Source organism: Coenobita brevimanus, chromosome 62, assembly GCF_032717465.1.
Source record: "Coenobita brevimanus isolate Jiangsu-jjx chromosome 62, ASM3271746v2, whole genome shotgun sequence".
NCBI classification, from domain to species: domain Eukaryota; kingdom Metazoa; phylum Arthropoda; class Malacostraca; order Decapoda; family Coenobitidae; genus Coenobita; species Coenobita brevimanus.
The window spans coordinates 22,151,821-22,172,004 of NC_137015.1; the positions used below are offsets into that span (position 1 = coordinate 22,151,821).

Sequence of the window (20,184 nt, forward strand, 5' to 3'; positions counted from 1 at the left end):
TGTGTGTGTGAGAGAGAGAGATTCTATCAATCTGACCATTTATCTCCCTATATATGTCTTACTAGACTCTCTCTCTCTCTCTCTCTCTCTCTCTCTCTCTCTCTCACACCAAATCATAGCAACCCACTCCCTCACACACTCTTGCCTTTTATGTTAATGGCTTATCCTGAGTCTCTCTCTCTCTCTCTCTCTCTCTCTCTCTCTCTCTCTCTCTCTCACACACACACACACACACACACAGCTGAGGTTTGTTTAGACTACAGCTGCATGGGGAATGTAAGTACATGCACTCTGTGCTTTTAGTATTGCAAAATGGACACATATTTTAGTCAAGCAAATTTGGAAAAGAAAAGGGATAAAGGTAGAAAGCAAGATGATGATTTCTACCAAGAACTGGTTGAAGTGGAGACTCACAATAGACTGGTTGAACGGGTACACAAACTTGAAATGGCTTTCAAATGTGAAATTGATGAAATAAAGAAGCAGATGCACTTGCAAAAGGAAGAAATAGAAAAACTAGGAAGGGAGGCCAACAAGAAAGACACAACCATCAGTGAACTAACAGTGGAACTGAGTACACTTAGGAAGAAAATGAGTGAAATGGCAAGTACAGTAGTCAATCACGAGAGTGTTATGGAAGAGTTCAAAAATGATACAGAGACAATTAGGCAAGTAAGCAGTCTGATAGACCAGACCAGTGATATTGAGGAAAAGATAACACAGGTGAATGAAGCTATGCAAAGCTACAAAAATGATGTGGAAACCACATATGCTGAAATGGTGAAAGTAAAGAAAGACTAAGAAATAAGGGTGGAGGAAAAAAGCATTAAACAGGAAGTGAAAAGAATAATCCAAAACAATCCAAAGTTAGTCAGAGATTCAGTAGATATAAACAAATCTATAGTAATCACTGGTATAGAAGAGGAAGAAGTAAAAAACAAGATCACAAGAGACAAAAAGGAGATGATAAATGTAATGAGCTTACTGAAAGAAGTATCAGAGGAAATCTGTAGTAAAGACGTAAAGGAACACAAAAGGTTAGGGAAATACGAGAAAAACAAGACAAGACCTCTAAAGGTGACTTTCCAGAGTGTTAACACTGTGGAGGACATACTGAAAAATGCAAAGAATCTTATGAAAAAGAAGAGTTAAAAAATGTATGGATAAAAAGATGCCTAACACAAGAGGAACTGGAATTACTGAAAGAGAAGAGGGAGGAAGCAAAAACAAAAAATGAGGGAAGATCAGAAGAGTTAACAAATTTTTTTACAAAGTAATAGGATTGCAGGTACGAAAGTGGTACACAAACAGGAGGGAATAAAAAGGAGGAAGGTAGTAGAACCATGTCATGACAAGTATATAAACAAGATGATAAAGTTGATGTACTCAAATGTGGATGGAATGGTATCTAAATTACTAGAGATGAATGATTATGTCAGAGAAAATGAACCACAAATAATATGCCTAACTGAAACAAATTTAACACCAAGGATATCCAATGACATACTAAACTTAGAGGAATACAATATATGGAGAAGAGACAGAAATTTAAGAAAAGGAAGAGGAATTATAATATTAACTAAGAAAAATCTAAAAGTCAATGAAATAAAACTAGATATACCATCACAAGTAGAACTGATTGCAGTAGAGATCAACACATCTGAAGGGAAAGTACCGGGTAATTGTAGCCAATTTGTACATGCCACCCAGATCAAACACATGGGAAAGAGACGAATATGAAGACCTGGCAGAGAGTACAATTCAGAGTTTAAGATCATTACTGCATAAAATGGAAGAGAAATCGGAAAGAATTATACTAACTGGAGATTTTAATTCAAATATAAATTGGAATACTCTAGATATAATTAGCCAAGAAAGCTGTTGGGACCAAAAGCTCCTGGATCTCGTGCAAGAGTTTTTCCTAACGCAACATGTGAGGGAAACCACCAGAAAAAGATGACTCGATGTACCTTCAGTGCTATATCTAATATTTACTAGGCAAGAAAATGATATTGACAGTTTAATATATCACCCTCCACTCGGCAAAAGCGATCATGCAGTACTAAATTACAGCTTCAGGATAGCATATGACATAGTTAACAGCAATGAAAGTTACAAAAAAGCCTGAACTATAAAATGGGAAATTATCAAGACCTAAAGAAGTATTTCTTAGAAGTTGATTGGGAAAATGAGCTTAGAGGACAAGATTTAAATGCTGTATATAAAAAATTTTGTGAATTTTATGAAACAGGAGTCCAGAAGTACATCCCACAGCACAAAGAAGCAGATAAGAAAATACAGAAATGGTTCAATACAGAATATAAAAATTCAAAAGAAAGAAGAGATTTGTTATGGAATAGATACAGAAGACACAATAGTGAAAGGGCGTATAATAATTACAAACAGGCAAGAAACGATTATACAAAAATAAGGAGGGAAGCCCAAAAACAGTTTGAGGAGGATATAATAAATAAAAGTAGTGATCAACCAAAGCTGTTTTACAGGTATATCAGAAGCAAAACCAAAGTAAAAGATATAATACAATCCATTATGGACGAGGGAATCACTTATACACAAGAGAAAGATATTTGTGAAGCACTAAGTAAGAATTTCCAATTAGTTTTTACAGAAGAAAAAAATTTTGAGAGGGACTATGTGGAACATGCATGTCCACACATACTACCAGATATACAAATAGCAGAAAAAGTACTACAGGAGGAGTTAAGTAAATTAGACAGAGGAAAAGCAAGTGGTCCTGATGAAATTTCATGTTGGGTACTACGAGAATGTGCAAAGGAGTTAAGTAAACCATTATTTTTAATTTTCAAGAAATCCTTGAGTCAAGGTAAACTACCTGATATTTGGAAGAAAGCAAATATTGTCCCCTTATTCAAGAAAGGAAATAGATAAAATCCACTCAACTACCGACCAGTATCACTGACCAGTGTTGTAAGCAAGGTATTAGAAAAGCTTATAAGAAAAGCTTGGGTAAATCATCTAGAAGAACAAAGTATGATAACAGAAAGACTGTTTGGTTTCAGAAAAGGAAAATCATGTGTTACTAATCTGTTGAGCTACTATGACAGAGTAACAAACACAATACAGGAAAGAGAAGGATGGGTGGACAGTATCTATTTAGATTTCAAGAAAGCTTTTGACACAGTACCACACCAAAGACTTTTATGGAAACTGTACTATCAAGGAGGAATTCGAGGCAAACTGTTTTGTTGGATGCAAGATTTTCTCATAAAAAGAGAAATGAGGACAGTACTAAGAGGAAACTACTCATCATGGAAAGAAGTGACTAGTGGAGTACCACAGGGTTCAGTGCTGGCACCAATCATGTTTTTAGAGTATGTAAATGATATAAACAGTAACACTGGAAATGAGAGCTATCTGAATATGTTTGCAGATGATGGAAAAATACAAAGGAGAATTACTAACAGAGACTCTTGCAAAGAGCTACAAGAAGAATTAAATAAACTTCATGAATGGAGTAATACATGGCAAATGGAATTCAATGTGGACAAGTGTCATGTAATCAAGTTTGGTAAAAGTGGAAAAAGACCTGATTGGGATTATAAGTTAGGAAATAAAACCCTATACACATCAGAAAGAGAGAAGGACCTAGGAGTGAATATCAATAACAGACTATCTCCGGCTGACCACATCAGCGAGAAGGTACGTAACATGTATACACTGCTTGCAAATATGAGAATAGCATTCACATACATAAATGAAGACATGCTAAGAAGGATAATAACATCATTCATTAGACCAACCCTGGAATATGCATCAGTAGTCTGGAGTCCTCATCTCAAAAAACACATAGACAAGATTGAAAAAGTTCAAAGGGCCGCTACAAGATAGATACCAAGCTTAAGGGACCTAAGCTACGAAGAAAGACTAAATAAACTGAATCTACCAACACTGCATGAGAGAAGGAAAAGAGGTGACATGATAATGCTATATAAGTGCATATCAGGGAAGGAGAAAATAGACATAAATGATTACTTAACATATGGAGAAGCATCAGCAAGAGGACACTGCAAAAAACTGCATAAGAAGAGAGGTGATAAAGACGTAAAGAAATTCAGTTTCCCAAACGGAGCAATTGATCAATGGAATGCACTACTGAATGAAATAGTGTGTGCCAAAACAATTCACAAATTTAAGGATATGTACGATAAATATGGTTTAAGACACGGGACAGTACGAGCTTGACTCATTCCTGTAAAGATACAATTAAGTAAGAACACACACACACACAGACACACACACCCACAGGTTGCCGAAAGAGACGGTGTTCTTACTGGATCGTGGAGAAATAATGGCTGAATCAGCGACAAAAAGGAGACCAGCTTACAGTATTTGTAATTATGTAAATGAGTGTGTGAGTGGTGGTCCTATCGGATGGTAGTTAAGGAAAATCGCGGTTTTGGTCATAAAAAGAACAAGACATAGTGGAAATAGAAAGTCTCCATTTGGTTGAATCATGACGGAAAAAAACGGTGCTTTGTTTATGACTGGCGAGAAAGGATTTGAGGAACAAGACATAGTGGAAATAGAAAGTCTCCATTTGGTTGAATCATGATGGAAAAAAAACGGTGCTTTGTTTATGACTGGCGAGAAAGGATTTGAGGGCTTCACTGAAGAGGATGTGGGAAATGGAAGTATTAAGTTTAACCAAACAAGAACAGCAGAAGTAGGGAAAACCGTGGAGAGGAATGTCCAGGAGATTAAAAAAGGTTTATCTATCTATCTGTCCATTGCCAGACGCCTCAATCCCGTTTGGGGTGGTCACAAACAAATCGCCTCCAAGTCTCCCTGTCCCCCACCATTTCACTGCCCTGCTCCCAACTCACACACCCCCGTCTCTCATATACCTCTCCACCCCATCCCTCCATCTCATCCTCGGCCTCCCCCTCCCTCTTCCCCCTCCACCTCACTCACATACACTCTCTTTGTCAGTCTTTCACCCTCCATCCTCTCTACATGGCCAAACCACCTCAGTGTGTTCCTCATAACGCTTCTTATCACATCCACATCCACACCACAACGCTCCTTTATATCCTCATTCGTCATCCTGTCTCTCCATGTGACTCCACAGGCTCCTCTTAAATAACTTATTTCCACTGCTCTCACTCTTGACTTGTGTCCTTCCAACAACGTCCAAGCTTCACTTCCATACGTTAGAGTTCGTATCACAATACTGTACTGTCATGTAGTAACTTTTACACTTCCATGCTCACTTCCCTGTTTCTTATCACTGCTTTCAAAGAACCAGCAACCTTTCTTCTCTACTGTACCCTTTCAAGCACTTCACCCTCCAAACCTCCATCCTTACTCATCACACTACCCAAGTACTTAAACGTACAGTAATTAGAGAGTTAAAGGAACTGTCCATAGAGCAGAAGAACGAGATCACAGTTCTACAGAATAAACTGGAAAAAGTTTGTACACGCAGTGACGAACAAGAAAATGAAGTTACGAAATTAAAAGTAAGCAGTGAATGTGCCTCTAATGAAAAAAACAGCTCAAAAGGGAGAATAAGAGGTTGGAAGGAGAAAGGGACAGGATGAAAAGCAAACTAGATGAGTATGAATCCAAATCAAGAATACAGGACGAGCACGTTAAAGAAATCAAAGAGCAACATAAGGGGTGGAAGAAAATTCAGGAAAAAGGAAATGTAAATTTGAGAGATTATAGAACAACAAAGCAAGGAAAAGGTAGAGAGGGAAGTGGTTATGATGCTGAGAAGTAGAGAATCTTTAGTTAGGGATGTAGCAGATAAGAAAGAATGTGTAATAATTTCAGGAGTTAAAGAAAAACTTATGACAATAAGATCAGAAAGAGAAGGAGAAGAACTGAATAAGGTTAAAGAAATAATAGCAGTAGTCATGGAGGAAAATAATGAAGCTCAGAAAGAGACTGAAGAGGTGTTTAAGTTAGGAAAGAACGAGGAAGGAGGGGCAGGGCTATTTAAGGTAAAGTTTAAGTCCCAGGCAACAGTAAACAAAATTATCAGTAGAACATGGAAATTATCAGACAAGGAAGGGTTCAAAAATGTTTGGATAAGGAGAGATGCAAATGAGGAAGAACGGGCTAAAATAAAGGAGTTATTAAAGGAAGCAAAGGTAAAAAACGAACAGAGAACGGAGGAAGAGAAGACAGTGTTTTATTGGAGAGTCATGGATCAGAAATTAAGAAAGTGGTACCGACGGAGAGAAGGAGAAAAGAAGGTATAAAAAACATCAAAAACAGTGTGAAGGTGGCATATACTAATGTTGATGGTTTAAGTCGGCAAGACTAGAAATCAACAATTTTTTGAGGGTACATGAACCTGATGTTATGTGCTTAGTAGAGACCAAGTTAAGAGAAGATATTGATGTTCATATGGGTGAAGGTAAATACAAACTGTGGAGACGAGACAGAAAAGAAATAACGGGAGGAGGTGTGATGATAGCAGTGAAGAACAACATAAATGTAGATACCGTGGAAATGGGCGAAGGCAGGGTCGAACTGATAAATATGAAATTAGAGACTGGAGAGAATAGCAAGAGAGATATGGCAGTAGTGTATGTTCCCTCTAAGACAAGAGCATGGAGTGATGATGAATACCAGGAAATGCTGTCAGACATGGCTGGTTATTTACAGAAAAATATTGAGAAAAGCAACAATGTAATTTTAATGGGTGACTTCAGTTGTAAAGAGGCGAACTGGGAGGAATGAGACTCAGGAGGCAGCGAAGATTCGTGGGGCACTATATTATTGAATATAACAATGAACAGTGTGATGACGCAGTGGGTCAAAGAAGAGAGACAGTTCCGAGGTGAGGACACACCATCAAGACTAGACTTACTATTTACCAAAGAACCCGATATAATAGAATCCTTGAAATATCTGTGTCCTATTGGAAAAAGTGATCATGTGATCATTGAGTTCCAGATGATAACAGGGAACGTGGAGCCAAGAGACGAGCTTTCTAGGCAGGGAAGATACAACTTTGGGAAAGCAAACTTTACAGGATTGAGAAAATTTTTTGAAAATGCAGATTGGAGAAAATTCAGAGAAACAAGAGAGATACAGAGGAAGTGGGATATTTTTCTAGGCCTCTGTAATTCGGGAGTGGAAAAATTTGTGCCAAGATAAGGGGGAAAGAAAACAGGAAAAAGGAGTGGTTTAATAGAAGGTGTGTGATAGCAAAAAAGAGAGAGACACGGCATGGAACAATTGCTGAAAGAGAGGGAACAACAAAACAAAGGAAGAATATAAAAGAACTAGAAATGAATACACAAGAATACATAGAGAGGAAGAAAGGAATTTTGAAAAAGGTATAATAGACAAATGTAAGGATGAACTCAGATTGTTTTATAGATTTGTCAATAGCAAATTGAAACAAAAGGAAGGAATCATCCAATTGAAAATAGAAGGAGAGGTCTATAAAGATGCAGCAGTGCAAGCAGAAATAATGAACAAATGTTTCCAATCAGTTTTCACTAATGAAAAGGAGTTTTTGGAAGGAGAGGGAGTGACTAGAAATGTAGTGATAAAAGATATAAAAATGGAAGTTTCATTCATTCATTGCCAGACGCCATGTATCCCAAACGGGGTGGCCAAGGGCTTAGAGTTAATTGTTTTACAGGGAGGGGCACTAATCCTCCACCAACCCCACTTGACGTAGGGATGCCAACAGCATCTGGTGTTCCCAGGCGGTCACCCATCGAAGTACTAACCAGACCCAACATTGCTTAACTTCGCTGATCCAACGGGAAGCGGTGTACTCAACGTGGTATGGCCGTTGTACTGGAAGTATATAAATTACTGGAAATTCAAGATGTAAGGAAAGCCCCAGGACCAGATGGAATCTCTAACTGGGTACTGGGGGAATGCAGAGGACAACTGGCGGATAAGATTCACGGTTTAACCCCTTAAACACGGCCGTGTACAGTCGTTCCCCCCCGAGTGGCGGGGTTGTATCGCGGTCTGAGTACCTGTAGGAAAATATTCGCCAAAAATCAGAGATTAACCCTAGAACATTATACTTGGTATGGCAGATAGTACTTACATTCAGCTTTCTCCAGAGACAGGTGTTGAGCCTTCGTGGACTACCCAAGGACTTGTGGAGACTTGCAAAGTTGGGTAACCAAATCTTCACTTTCACACCTCCAGCAACCCGGTTTCCCCTCTACCCAGCCTCATTCTGTCACAGTAAGCTTTATACTACAACGTAAAGGTAGTTAGGAATCCGTATTTGTACAATAAGCACTGAAAAAAAGGCTAAAATCAACGGAGCGTACGGCCGACATGCACTGTGGCGGCGGTCTTCCCGTCACTTAACAAACATTTCCATTTTCACAGCTAAAAACATGTATACTACATTATTTTCAATCATATTACTTCCCAAAAGATCACCACGGCGCGCTTTTTATTCTGCCTTACGCCCGCCACTTTATTCTCGTTCCTGTCAGCCGCTTGCACTGACTGGGAAGAGCTAGAACTCGCCATAATGTCACTTTGAAAGCCTGCAGTAAACTGACGCTAAACAGGGGCAAACCGTGAGAAAAAAAGCTAGTGTTACAACTGGGGAAACAAGCGTTTCCTAGTAGCATAAACTGCTTGTGAGAGGAGATCACAGATTTACAGTTCTGAGCGCTCAGAGCGCTGCCATGTATCACAGCCAGGCTGGCCGGGCCGTGGTGGGGGGGGGACGGGGGGAAAACGCGATATTTGGCAACAACTGAGGTCAGTAGTACAAAGGTAAAGTATGCTAGTTGTAGCTAGAGGGTGGTGGTACTGATAGACAATACCAGCTGGAGCCTGCCTGCCCGCGGTTATTCAAAATTTACTAGAATCGCAAATGCGACGCTCTGCCGTTATGTCCTTTTTGCCGAGTGTCGCAAACGCGACGATCCGCGTTTAAGGGGTTAATTGTGTGTTCTCTGGAAGAGGGGAAAGTGCCTCAAGAATGGAAGAGGGCAAATGTGGTACCAATTTATAAGGGAGGAAACAGGAAAGAACCCCTGTATTATAGACCAGTGTCTCTAATTAGGATGGTCGCAAAATTGTGCTTGAGAATTCTGAAAGATGGATGGATAAAATATCTGGAAGAGATGAATATTTTGCCTGATAGTCAATTTGGATTCAGAAGTGGAAGGTCATGCGTTTCCAACTTCTTGAGTTTTTACTCGAGCCATTGACGTGCTTCAGGAGAGAGATGGTTGGGTGGATTGTGTGTATTTAGATTTGGAGAAGGCCTTTGACAAGGTACCCCATAAGAGACTAATGTGGAAACTAGAGCATATAGGAGGACTGAAGGGTAACCTTCTGGAATGGATGAGAGACTTTTTGAGAGAGAGACAAATGAGGACAGTTATAAAGGATAGAATGTCTGGATGGAGGGAAGTAACAAGTGGAGTCCCACAGGGCTTGGTGTTGGCGCCAGTGATGTTCCTGATTTACATAAATGATATGGTAGATGGAGTGAATAGTTATGCAAGTCTGTTTGCTGATGATGGTAAGATATTGAGGAAGGTAGAGGTTGAGGAGGATTGTAAAATGCTGCAGGAGGATCTGGATAGGATACACTAATGGAGCCAGATGTGGGAAATGAAATTCAGTGCAAAAAAATGTAAAATATTGGAAATGGGAAAAAGTACCAAGAGGCCATCACTGAATGATTTGATGGGCAATGAACCAATCACAAAAGCGAGAGAAGAGAAAGATTTGGGAGTGCTGGTCCAGGACAGTTTGTCACCTGAAAAACACATTAACAAGACAATTAGAGAGACGTATAAACTCCTGACATATATAAGAGTAGCTTTTCATTATGTGGATGAGGAGGTGATGAAAAAATTGATAGTGGCCATGATTCGCCCCAGGTTAGAATATGCAGCAGTAGTATGGTCCCCACACAAAAAGAAAGATATAAACAAGATTGAGAGAATACAAAGAACAGCAGCCAAAATGGTCCCCAGTCTGGCAGATCTATCGTACAGAGAGAGGCTGGAAAAGCTGGATTTGCCTTCCTTAGAGAAAAGGAGAAAGAGAGGCGACATGATTACAGTGTTCAGGACCATGATGGGAGTAGATTAAATTGACAAAGAAGATCTGTTTCTATGGGATAAGTGAGTAACAAGAGGACACGGAATGAAACTGAAGAAGCCAAGCTGCGTGAAAGATATCAAGAAATATAGTTTTCCTTATAGATGTATAGACCTGTGGAATAGCCTGGACAAAAAGAGATCGTCCAGTCTAAAAACTTAAATTAGTTTAAAGCTAAATTTTACTTTGTGAAACAGAGAAGGAACCCCATGAGCGTAGCTCATTTCCCGTATATCACAATTAGGTAAATACACACACACACATGAAGTGCCGAGCAGAGCAGGCGCACATCACATCACTCCGTATCTGGCCAAACCTGGCCAAGTGGCCTTATCTAAATTAGCATCTTTATATGAGTCAGGCTCTGTACCAGGTTAAACTAAATGGTGTCCTAATATAAAAAGGGGAAGTTTCAAGTAAGACTGTTGTTCAAATAGTAAAATAACCAAAGTAGCACAGGAATGCGCCCAACGTCAGTTGATCAGTTGTTTGGTCTTGGCTAGGGAATGTAAGTAGAATCTGTGCTCTTAATACCACATGATGTCCACCTACTTGAGTAAAGCAACTTTGGAAAAGAGAAAGGATAAAGGTAGAAAGCAGGATGATGATTTCTACCAAGAACTGGCTGAAATGGAGATGTATAACAAGCTACTAGAACGGGTAAACAGATTAGAGATGGCATTTCAGAATGAAATGGATGAAATTATGAAACAGTTGCACATCCAGAAGGAAGAAGTAGAAGAATTAGGAAAGGAAGTCAACAAGAAAGACACAACAATAGATGAGCTGACAGTAGAGGTGGGTTCACTTAGAAGGAAAATTAGTGAAATGGCAATTACAGTAGTCAACCACTAGAGTATCATGGAAGAGTTTGAAAATGATTCAGAGACAATTAGGCAAGTAAGCAGTCTGATAGATCAGAGCAGTGATATTGAGGAGAAGATATCACAGGTGAATGAAGCAATGCAAAGCTAAAAAATGATGTGGAAACCACTTATGCTGAAATGGTGAATGTAAGGATAGACTTAGAAACAAGAGTTGAAGAAGAAAGCATTAAAAAGGAAGTGAAAAGAATAATCCAAAACAATCCTAAATTGGGCAGAGATTCAGCATCAACAAATCTATAGTAATCACTGGTATAGAAGAGGAAGAAATAAAAAACAAGATCTTCCAGAGACAAAAAGGAGATGGCAGATATAATGAGCATATTGACGGAAGTATCAGAGGAAATCTGTAATAAGGACACAGAGGAACACAAAAGTTTAGGGAAATATGAGAGAAATAAGTCAAGGCCCCTAAAGGTAACCTTCCAGAGTGTAAACACTGTGGAGGAGATACTAAAAAATGCAAAGAAACTCTTGGAAAATGAGGAATTTGAAAATGTGTGGATAAAAAGATGCCTAACTCAAGAGGAACTGGAATTACTAAAAGAGAAGAGGGAGGAAGCAAAAACAAAGAATGAGGGAAGATCAGAGGAGGAGAAGAATACATTTTTTTTTACAAAGTACAGTAATTGGATTGCAGGTTCAAAAGTGGTACATAAACTGGAGGGAATAAAAACGAGGAAGGTAGTAGACAAGTGTGTAAACAAGATGATTACGTTGATGTACTGAAATGTAGATTGAATGGTGTCTAAATTATTAGAGATCAATGATTATAGCAGAGAAAATTAACCATATATAATATGCCTATGGTGGTACCATTCTTAACTGGCGGTTTGGGTGGGGCACCAACCTCTGTACAGTGTTACCACGTTTTCCATACCCGTGATGCTTCTCTCTCTCTCTCTCTCTCTCTCTCTCTCTTTCTTCTGAGGGGAGATGTACGTCATCCTTGGGAATTTTGTTTCTTTTATGAGTGACATAAACTTGTGTTTTCATTTCTTTATTTTGTTTTTATTATATCTAATTATATTTAAAAATATTATTGTTTTACATATGGCGCCAGATGACCTCACTATTGTGGCGCCATGATTTGTTTTCATTCAATCACTCTTTCCCTCCTTCGTTCCCTCCCTTCCTCCATCTCTCACTCAGCTGCACTCAACACTGCCCCTGGTCTGCCTTCCCCCCCCCCCTCTCTCTCTCTCTCGTCTGTGGTATTTTAGGATACATTTTGGTTATTTTCTATCTATCTATCTATTACCAGACGCCTCAATCCCGTTTGGGGTGGCCACAAACAAATCGCCTCCAAGTTGCCCTGTCCCTCGCCATTTCACTGCCCTGCTCCTAACTCACACCCAACTCTCTCATATACCTGTCCACCCCATCCCTCCATCTCATCCTCGGCCTCCCCCTCCCTCTTCCCCCCTCCACCTCACTCACATACACTCTCTTCATCAGTCTTTCACCCTCCATCCTCTCCACATGGCCAAACCACCTCAGTGTGCTCCTCATAACGCTTCCTATCACATCCACATCCACACCACAACGCTCCTTTATATCCTCATTCGTCAGCCTGTCTCTCCACATGACTCCACAGGCTCCTCTTAAATAACTCCTTTTCACTGCTCTCACTCTTGACTTGTGTCCTTCCAACAATGTCCAAGCTTCACTTCCGTACGTTAGAGTTGGTATCACAATACTGTCATGTAGTAACTTTTTCACTTCCATGCTCATTTCCCTGTTTCTTATCACTGCATTCAAAGAACCAGCAACCTTTCTTCCCTGCTGTACCCTTTCAAGCACTTCACCCTCCAAACCTCCATCCTTACTCATCACACTACCCAAGTACTGTACTTAAATGTACTTACATTTTCCAATTCCTCACCATCCAACCTCGCTGTACATTCACTAACTTCACTTCTCTCAAAGACCATCAGTTTACTCTTCCCTACATTCACCTTTAGATTCCGTTTCTTACACACTCTCTCAGACTCATCCACCAAGCCTTGCTGCTCCCCTCTGTCTTCACTCAACAACACAGTATCATCTGCAAACAACAGTACAGGGAGTTTCCAAACACTATCCTCTCTCACCAAGGCCACTCCAACATCCACTACCCTACCTTGCACCTCTTTTATTACCCCATCCATGTACAGACTGAACAACCATGGAGGCATGACACATCCCTGTTTCAAACCAACTTTCAAAGAGAAAAATTCACTTAGTTCACCATCCACACGCACTGCAGCCTTCGCACCATCGTACATACTCTTCACAGCATTCAACAACTTTCCATCTACTCCATATATTCTTAACACTTTCCACAATCCTTGTCTATCCACTCTGTCATGTGCTTTCTCCAAATCCATGAAAGCCGCATATAACTTCTTTCCCTTCTCTAGAAACTTTTCCACTAAAGATCTGAGAATGAATATCTGATCTACACAACCTCTTCCCTTCCTAAAGCCTCCCTGTTCTTCTCCAACTAATTTCTCTGTTCTTTCTCTAACTCTGTCTATAAGTATCCTACCATACACTTTTCCTATTATACTAAGAAGACAAATGCCCCTATGATTACCACACACTTCTTTTTCCCCTTTTCCTTTGTACAAGGGGATAATTATACCTGACTTCCAATCCTCCGGGACTTTACCTTCCTCCCGGGCCAATCTGCACATCTTCCACATCCATTCTACTACTATCTCTCCCCCATGCTTCAGCATTTCACCACACACTCCATCAATTCCTGGGGCTTTCCCCAATTTGACTTTCTTCATTGCTTCCACAACTTCTATCCTACTGATTTCTTCCTGTCTTCTCACCTCCCTCCTTCTCCCAGCCATTCCCCAGCCACTTATACTCGCATTACTTTCATTCTCTATGTTCAACAATTCCTTAAAGTGTTCTCTCCATCTGCTCACTTTTTCTACCTTCTCCACTAGTAATCTACCATTTTTATTTTTCACTCCCCTGCTAACTTCACTTCCACCCTGTCTTACTCTTTTCACCTCTCTCCAGAACATTTTCTTACAGTCCCTCCACTTTACACTCAGATTCCTTCCAAATTCCTCATCCACTCTCTTCTTACTCTCTCTTACTAATCTTTTCACCTCTCTCTTTCTTTCTACATATAACTCTCTCTTCCGCCTCTCAACTTCTTTCTTTTATGTTATAATGTACATATTATAAATTTGACTTTATTTCCACACCACCCAAGAGGTAAAAGTCTTGGCGCATCTTTTTTTAAGTGTCCCCAATCAGGCCTAGGATAGACGAAGCTCTGGCCAGGTGGGACTGGGTTTGTGTGTGTGTTGCCGCTCACGAGGGTTTAATATATATATATATTTTTTTTTACTAAGAAATTGACATATTTTTACTTATATTCCTGCACATTATCTTATAATCATAAGTGTGACATTATTACCAACCCCAGAAATACAGTAACAGCCAATAAAAGTGACTACTTTTTTTTAAGCGACACTATAAAATATTTATGCCACGTTTCTGTATTGCCGTATAAATATTTTACGCATAATAAGTTTACTGTTCCTTCATATATTGTAATAAACATGTTACCATTATATTCTTATGTATTTATCTTATTGTGATGCCTATTACATATATCAGAGCCGTTCGCATAGCAGGTATGGAACACGTGGCAACACTGTACAGAGGTTCATGCCCCACCTAAACCGCCACTTAAGATTGATACCACCATAACTGAAACAAAATTAACATCAAGGATATCAAATGACACCCTAAACTTAGAGGAATACAGTATATGAAGAAGTGATAGGAACTTGTAAAAATGAGGAGGAATTATAATATTAACAAAGAAAAATCTAAAAGTCAAAGAAATAAAACTAGATATACCCTTACAAGTAGAACTGATTGCAGTAGAGATCAATACATCTGAAGGGAAAGTAATTGTAGCAAATTTATACGTTCCACCCAGATCAAACACATGGAAAAGAAGCAAATATGAGGATCTGGCAGAGAGTACAATTCAGAGTTGAAGAGCATTACTACATAGGATGGAAGAGAATTCGGAAAGAATTCTACTAACTGGAGAATTTAATACCAATATAAATTGGAATACTCTAGATATAATAAGCCAAGAAAACTGTTGGGACCAAAAGCTCCTGGATCTTGTGCAGGAGTTTTTCCTAACGCAACATGGAAAGCACCAGAAAAAGAGGACTCGATGAACCCTCAGTGCTAGATCTTATATTTACTAGGCAAGAAAACGATATTGACAATTTAATGTATCACCTTCCATTTGGCAAAAGTGAATTCCATTTGGCAAAAGTGACCATGCAGTACTAAATTGCAACTTCAGGATTTCATATGACATAGTTAACAGCAGTGAAAGTTACAAAATGTGTCTAAATTATAAAAAGGGAAACTACCATGACCTAAAGAAGTACTTCTTAGAAATACATTGGGAAAAGGAGCTTAGAGGACAAGATTTAAATGTTGTATATAAAAAGTGAATTTTTCTCTTCGGAGGTTGGGTTGAAATGGGGATGTGTCATGTCTCCATGGTTGTTCAATCTGTTCATGGATGGGGTAATAAAAGAGGTACAAGGTAGGGTAGTGGATGTTGGAGTGGCCCTGGTGAGAGAGGATAGTGTTTGGAAACTTCCTGTACTGTTGTTTGCAGATGATACTGTGTTGTTGAGTGAAGACGAAGGGGAGCTGCAAGGCTTGGTGGATGAGTTTGGGAGAGTGTGTAAGAAACGGAATCTAAAGGTGAATGTAGGGAAGAGTAAAGTGATGGACTTTGAGAGAGGTGAAGTCAGTGAATGTACAGCGAGGTTGGATGGTGAGGAATTGGAAAATGTGAGTATGTTTAAGTACAGTACTTGGGTAGTGTGATGAGTAAGAATGGAGGTTTGGAGGGTGAAGTGCTTGAAAGGGTACAGCAGGGAAGAAAGGTTGCTGGTTCTTTGAAAGCAGTGATAAGAAACAGGGAAGTGAGCATAGAAGTGAAAAAGTTATTACATGACAGTATTGTGATACCAGCTCTAACGTATGGAAGTGAAGCTTGGACGTTGTTGGAAGGACACAAATCAAGAGTGAGAGCAGTGGAAATGAATTATTTAAGAGGAGCCTGTGGAGTCACATGGAGAGACAGGCTGATGAATGAGGATATAAAGGAGCGTTGTGGTGTGGATGTGGATGTGATAGGAAGTGTTATGAGGAACACACTGAGGTGGTTTGGCCATGTAGAGAGGATGGAGGGTGAAAGACTGACGAAGAGAGTGTATGTGAGTGAGGTGGAGGGGGGAAGAGGGAGGGCGGAGGCCAAGGATGAGATGGAGGGATGGGGTGGAGAGGTATATGAGAGAGGGGGGTGTGAGCTGGGAGCAGGGCGGTGAAATGGCAGGGGACAGGGCGACGTGGAGACGATTTGTTTGTGGCCACCCCAAATGGGATTGAGGCGTCTGGCATTAGATAGATATAAAAAATTCTGTGAACTTTATGAAATAGGAGTCCAGAAGTACATCCCACAGCACAAAGAAGCAGGAAAGAAAATAAAGAAATGGTTTAATATAGAATATAAAAACTCAAAAGAAAAAAGATATTTGTTGTGGAATAGATACAGAACCCACTATAGTGAGAGGGCATATAACAACTATACACAGGCAAGAAGCAATTACACAAGAATAAGGAGGGAAGCCCAAAAACAGCTTGAAGAGGACATCATTAATAATAAAAGTAGTGATCAGCCGAAGCTATTTTACACCTGCATCCGAGGCAAAACTAAAAGTAAAAGATAAATTACTATCCATTACGGATGAGGGAATCACTTATATACAAGCGAAGGATATTTGTGAAGCACTAAATAAGAATTTCCAATCAGTTTTTACAGAAGAAAATAATTTTGAGAGGAATGATATGGAACATGCATGCCCACACATATTACCAGATATATAAATATCAGAAAAAGAAATACAGGAGGAGTTAAGTAATAAGTCAAAGGAAAGCAAATGGTCCTGATGAAATTTCATGTTGGGTGCTACATGAATGTGCAGAGGAGTTAAGTAAACCATTATCTTTAATTTTTAAGGAATCCTTAAGACAAGGTAAACTACCTGATATTTGGAAGAAAGCAAACTTTGTTCCCTTATTCAAGAAAGGGAATAGACAAGATCCGCTAACCTACTGACCAGTATCACTAGCCAGTGTTGTAAGCATGGTATTAGAAAAGCTGATAAGAAAAGTCTGGAGGCACTAGAGACCAAGGTCCAATCACCCATGGCAGTCACGCAAGATCAGGCCAAGTCATTTGTGGATGCTGTTCACGGGTCTCTCATGGGGGGAGGGAATGATCTGCCTGTGGGCGTGATTGAGATCAGTGCTCATGGCCAGAAAAAAGCTATTCATAGTCAGCATGTACTGATTGTGAAACCAAAGAGTGGTGCTGATGCCCTGACAAATCAGATGGGACCAGAAGACGTCAGAGGTGTTCTTAACTCGATACCGGTTGATAGCTGTCTTAAGACCAAGGCTGGTGGGTTGGTAATGAAGTTTCCGTCGGCTGAGACCAAAGGTGAGGCAACTGGGGTGCTGAGTGATCATTTTGGCTCTGATGGCACTTTTTGCATATCAGAGCCAAAGAAAATGTTGCCTAAAATGACCGTGACAGGCCTTTCCTCTTGCTTGGGTGACTCTGACATCATCCCAAACATTCTGAGAAAAAAACTAAAATTAAGATGCTCATTGATCGAGGTTGTACCCTCAACCTTCTCTTCACAAGAACAAGGAATGACACCAAAACTGCTGTCTTGAAGATGTCGCCAGAGGTGAGATCCTCCATTGTAGAACAGGGCAATTACATCTATGTGGATCTTACTAGATGCCGCATATTTGATTGATTCTGGGTTACACAGTGTCATCACTGTCAAGGCTTTGGTCATACATTTAAGAGATGTTCTCAGAAAAATGATGAACCTAAATGCGTCTTTTGTGCTGGAACCCATAAATCTAAGGATTGTAGTAACAGAAATTCTCCCAAATGCAGCAACTGCTCTTCTTTAACCCCTGAAGCGCGGGCCGTCGCGTTTGCGACGCACGCCAAAAAGGACATAACGGCGGATCGTCGCGTTTGCGATTCGAGTTAATTTTGAATAAACGCGGGCAAGGATGTTCCAGCTGGTATTGTCTATCAGTACCACCACCCTTTAGCTACAATTAGCATACTTTACCTTTGTACTACTGACCTCCGTTGTTGCCAAGTATCGCGTTTTTCCCCCCTTTCCTCCCCCACCACGGCCCGGCCAGCCTGGCTGTAATATATGGCAGCGCTCTGACTGCTCAGAACTGTAAATCTGCGCTCTCCTCTCACAAGCAGTTTATGCTAATAGGAAACGCTTGTTTCCCCAGTTGTCACACTAGCTTTTTTTCGCGCAGTTTGCCCCTGTTTAGCGTCAGTTTACCGCAGGCTTTCAAAGTGACATTATGGCGAGTTCTAGATCTTCCGAGTCAGTGCGAGCGGCCGACAGGAACGAGAATAAAGTGACGGGCGTAAGGCAGAATAAAAAGCGCGCCACGGTGATCTTTTGGGAAGTAATATGATTGAAAATAATGTAGTATACGTGTTTTTAGCTGTGAAAATGGAAATGTTTGTTGAGTGACGGGAAGACCGCCACCGCGCTGCATGTCGGCCCTATGCTTCATTGATTTTAGCCTTACTTTCAGTGCTTATTGTACAAATACGGATTCCAAACTACCTGTACGTTGTAGTATAAAGTTTACTGTGACAGAATGAGGCTGTGGTAGAGGGGAAACTGGGTTGCTGGAGGTGTGAAAGTGAAGATTTTGTTACCCAACTTTGCAAGTCTCCACAAGTCCTTGGGTAGTCCACGAAGGCTCAACACCTGTCTCTGGAGAAAGCTGAATGTAAGTACTATCTGCCATAAAAATTATAATGTTCTAGGGTTAATCTATGATTTTTGGCAAATATTTTCCTACAGGTACTCAGACCGCGATACAACCCCGCCACACGGGGGGGTGGGAGGGTCGGCTGTCGACGGCTGCGCTTTAGGGGTTAAGACATCAAGATGCTAATTCAAATTCACAGTCGGTTGCCCATTTTGCATCAAGTAGAGACTGTCCAATTATGATTTCTCATAGGAATAGATTGATTGAAAACACCAATTTTGACCATTCAAAAAACTGACTATGTCCCTCTTGAACCAGTTAAGGATGGGTCTTTTAAATATTCGTTCTATCCGTAATAAGGTAGACTATATTAATGAAACTCTAAATCAGCACGAGCTTGACATTTTGTGCTTGACTGAAACCTGATTATATGAGTCTGATATCGATATTATTCATAATGATTTGCCTAAGACACATTCTATAATTAGTATTCCCAGGCCTGCTGCTGACTATCTGGGAGGAGGTGTAGCACTCATCTGCTCGGCAGCACTTGCAAACGTTTCTCTCATTGACTCAGACCTGACCCCATCTTCATTTGAATTAATGGAAGTATTAATAAATTTCCATCAGAATACCATTATAATTGCAATTGTCTATCAACCAGGTCATCTGGGCAGAGATTGAGGTTTTATGGAGGAGTTGGGCAGTTTCTTGAAGGGTTTTCTCTTAATCCTAGAGGACTTCTTGTTTGTGGTGATTTCAATTATTGGGTTGACAGTCCAAAGTCAAAACCATTTTCTTCAGAATTCCTTGAGTTGATCACCCAGAACAATTTTTTCAATCATGTGAGTAATCCAACTCATGTCTCAGGACATGTCCTTGACTTGATCTTGTCCCCTGTTGGTTGCTGGCGCATATCAGATGTGGAGGTTGACTCATGTGACCTCCTCATCTCTGATCATGCTCTGATCACTCTTAGTTTTGATGTCCCGAAATCCCCTTCATATAAAAAGGTCATCAGGTTCAGAAATTATAGGAATGTTGACCGCCAGTTGATGTGTCTTGAAATTGATCAACGTTTAAACTCCATTGAGTCTTCCAGTCTTTCTTCTGATGAGTTGGTTGATATTTACAACAACAAGCTTAGGTCAATTTTTGACCATTATTGTCCTGAGGTAGTAAAAACAATCACTGTACGTAATGATTCTCTGTGGTATGGTCCATCCATTAATTCTTTGTGTAGACAACGTAGAAGGGCAGAACGTGAGTGGCACTTGCAGCAGACTGAAGTAACTTGTTTGCATTATGT

The 20,184-nt window shown here is 40.1% G+C and overlaps 1 protein-coding gene and 1 non-coding gene across 3 annotated transcripts in view; one reads left to right on the forward strand and one right to left on the reverse strand.

Annotated features, from left to right (window-relative positions):
* The window catches only part of Ars2 (arsenic resistance protein 2), an 842,642-nt gene that overhangs the window by 689,092 nt on the left and 133,366 nt on the right, over nt 1-20,184 (forward strand). The gene's annotated exons all lie outside the window — the stretch shown is intronic.
* Nucleotides 7,688-7,806, reverse strand: LOC145404226 (5S ribosomal RNA). Its single transcript, XR_013898156.1, has one exon. It is a non-coding gene; the product is annotated as a 5S ribosomal RNA (ribosomal RNA).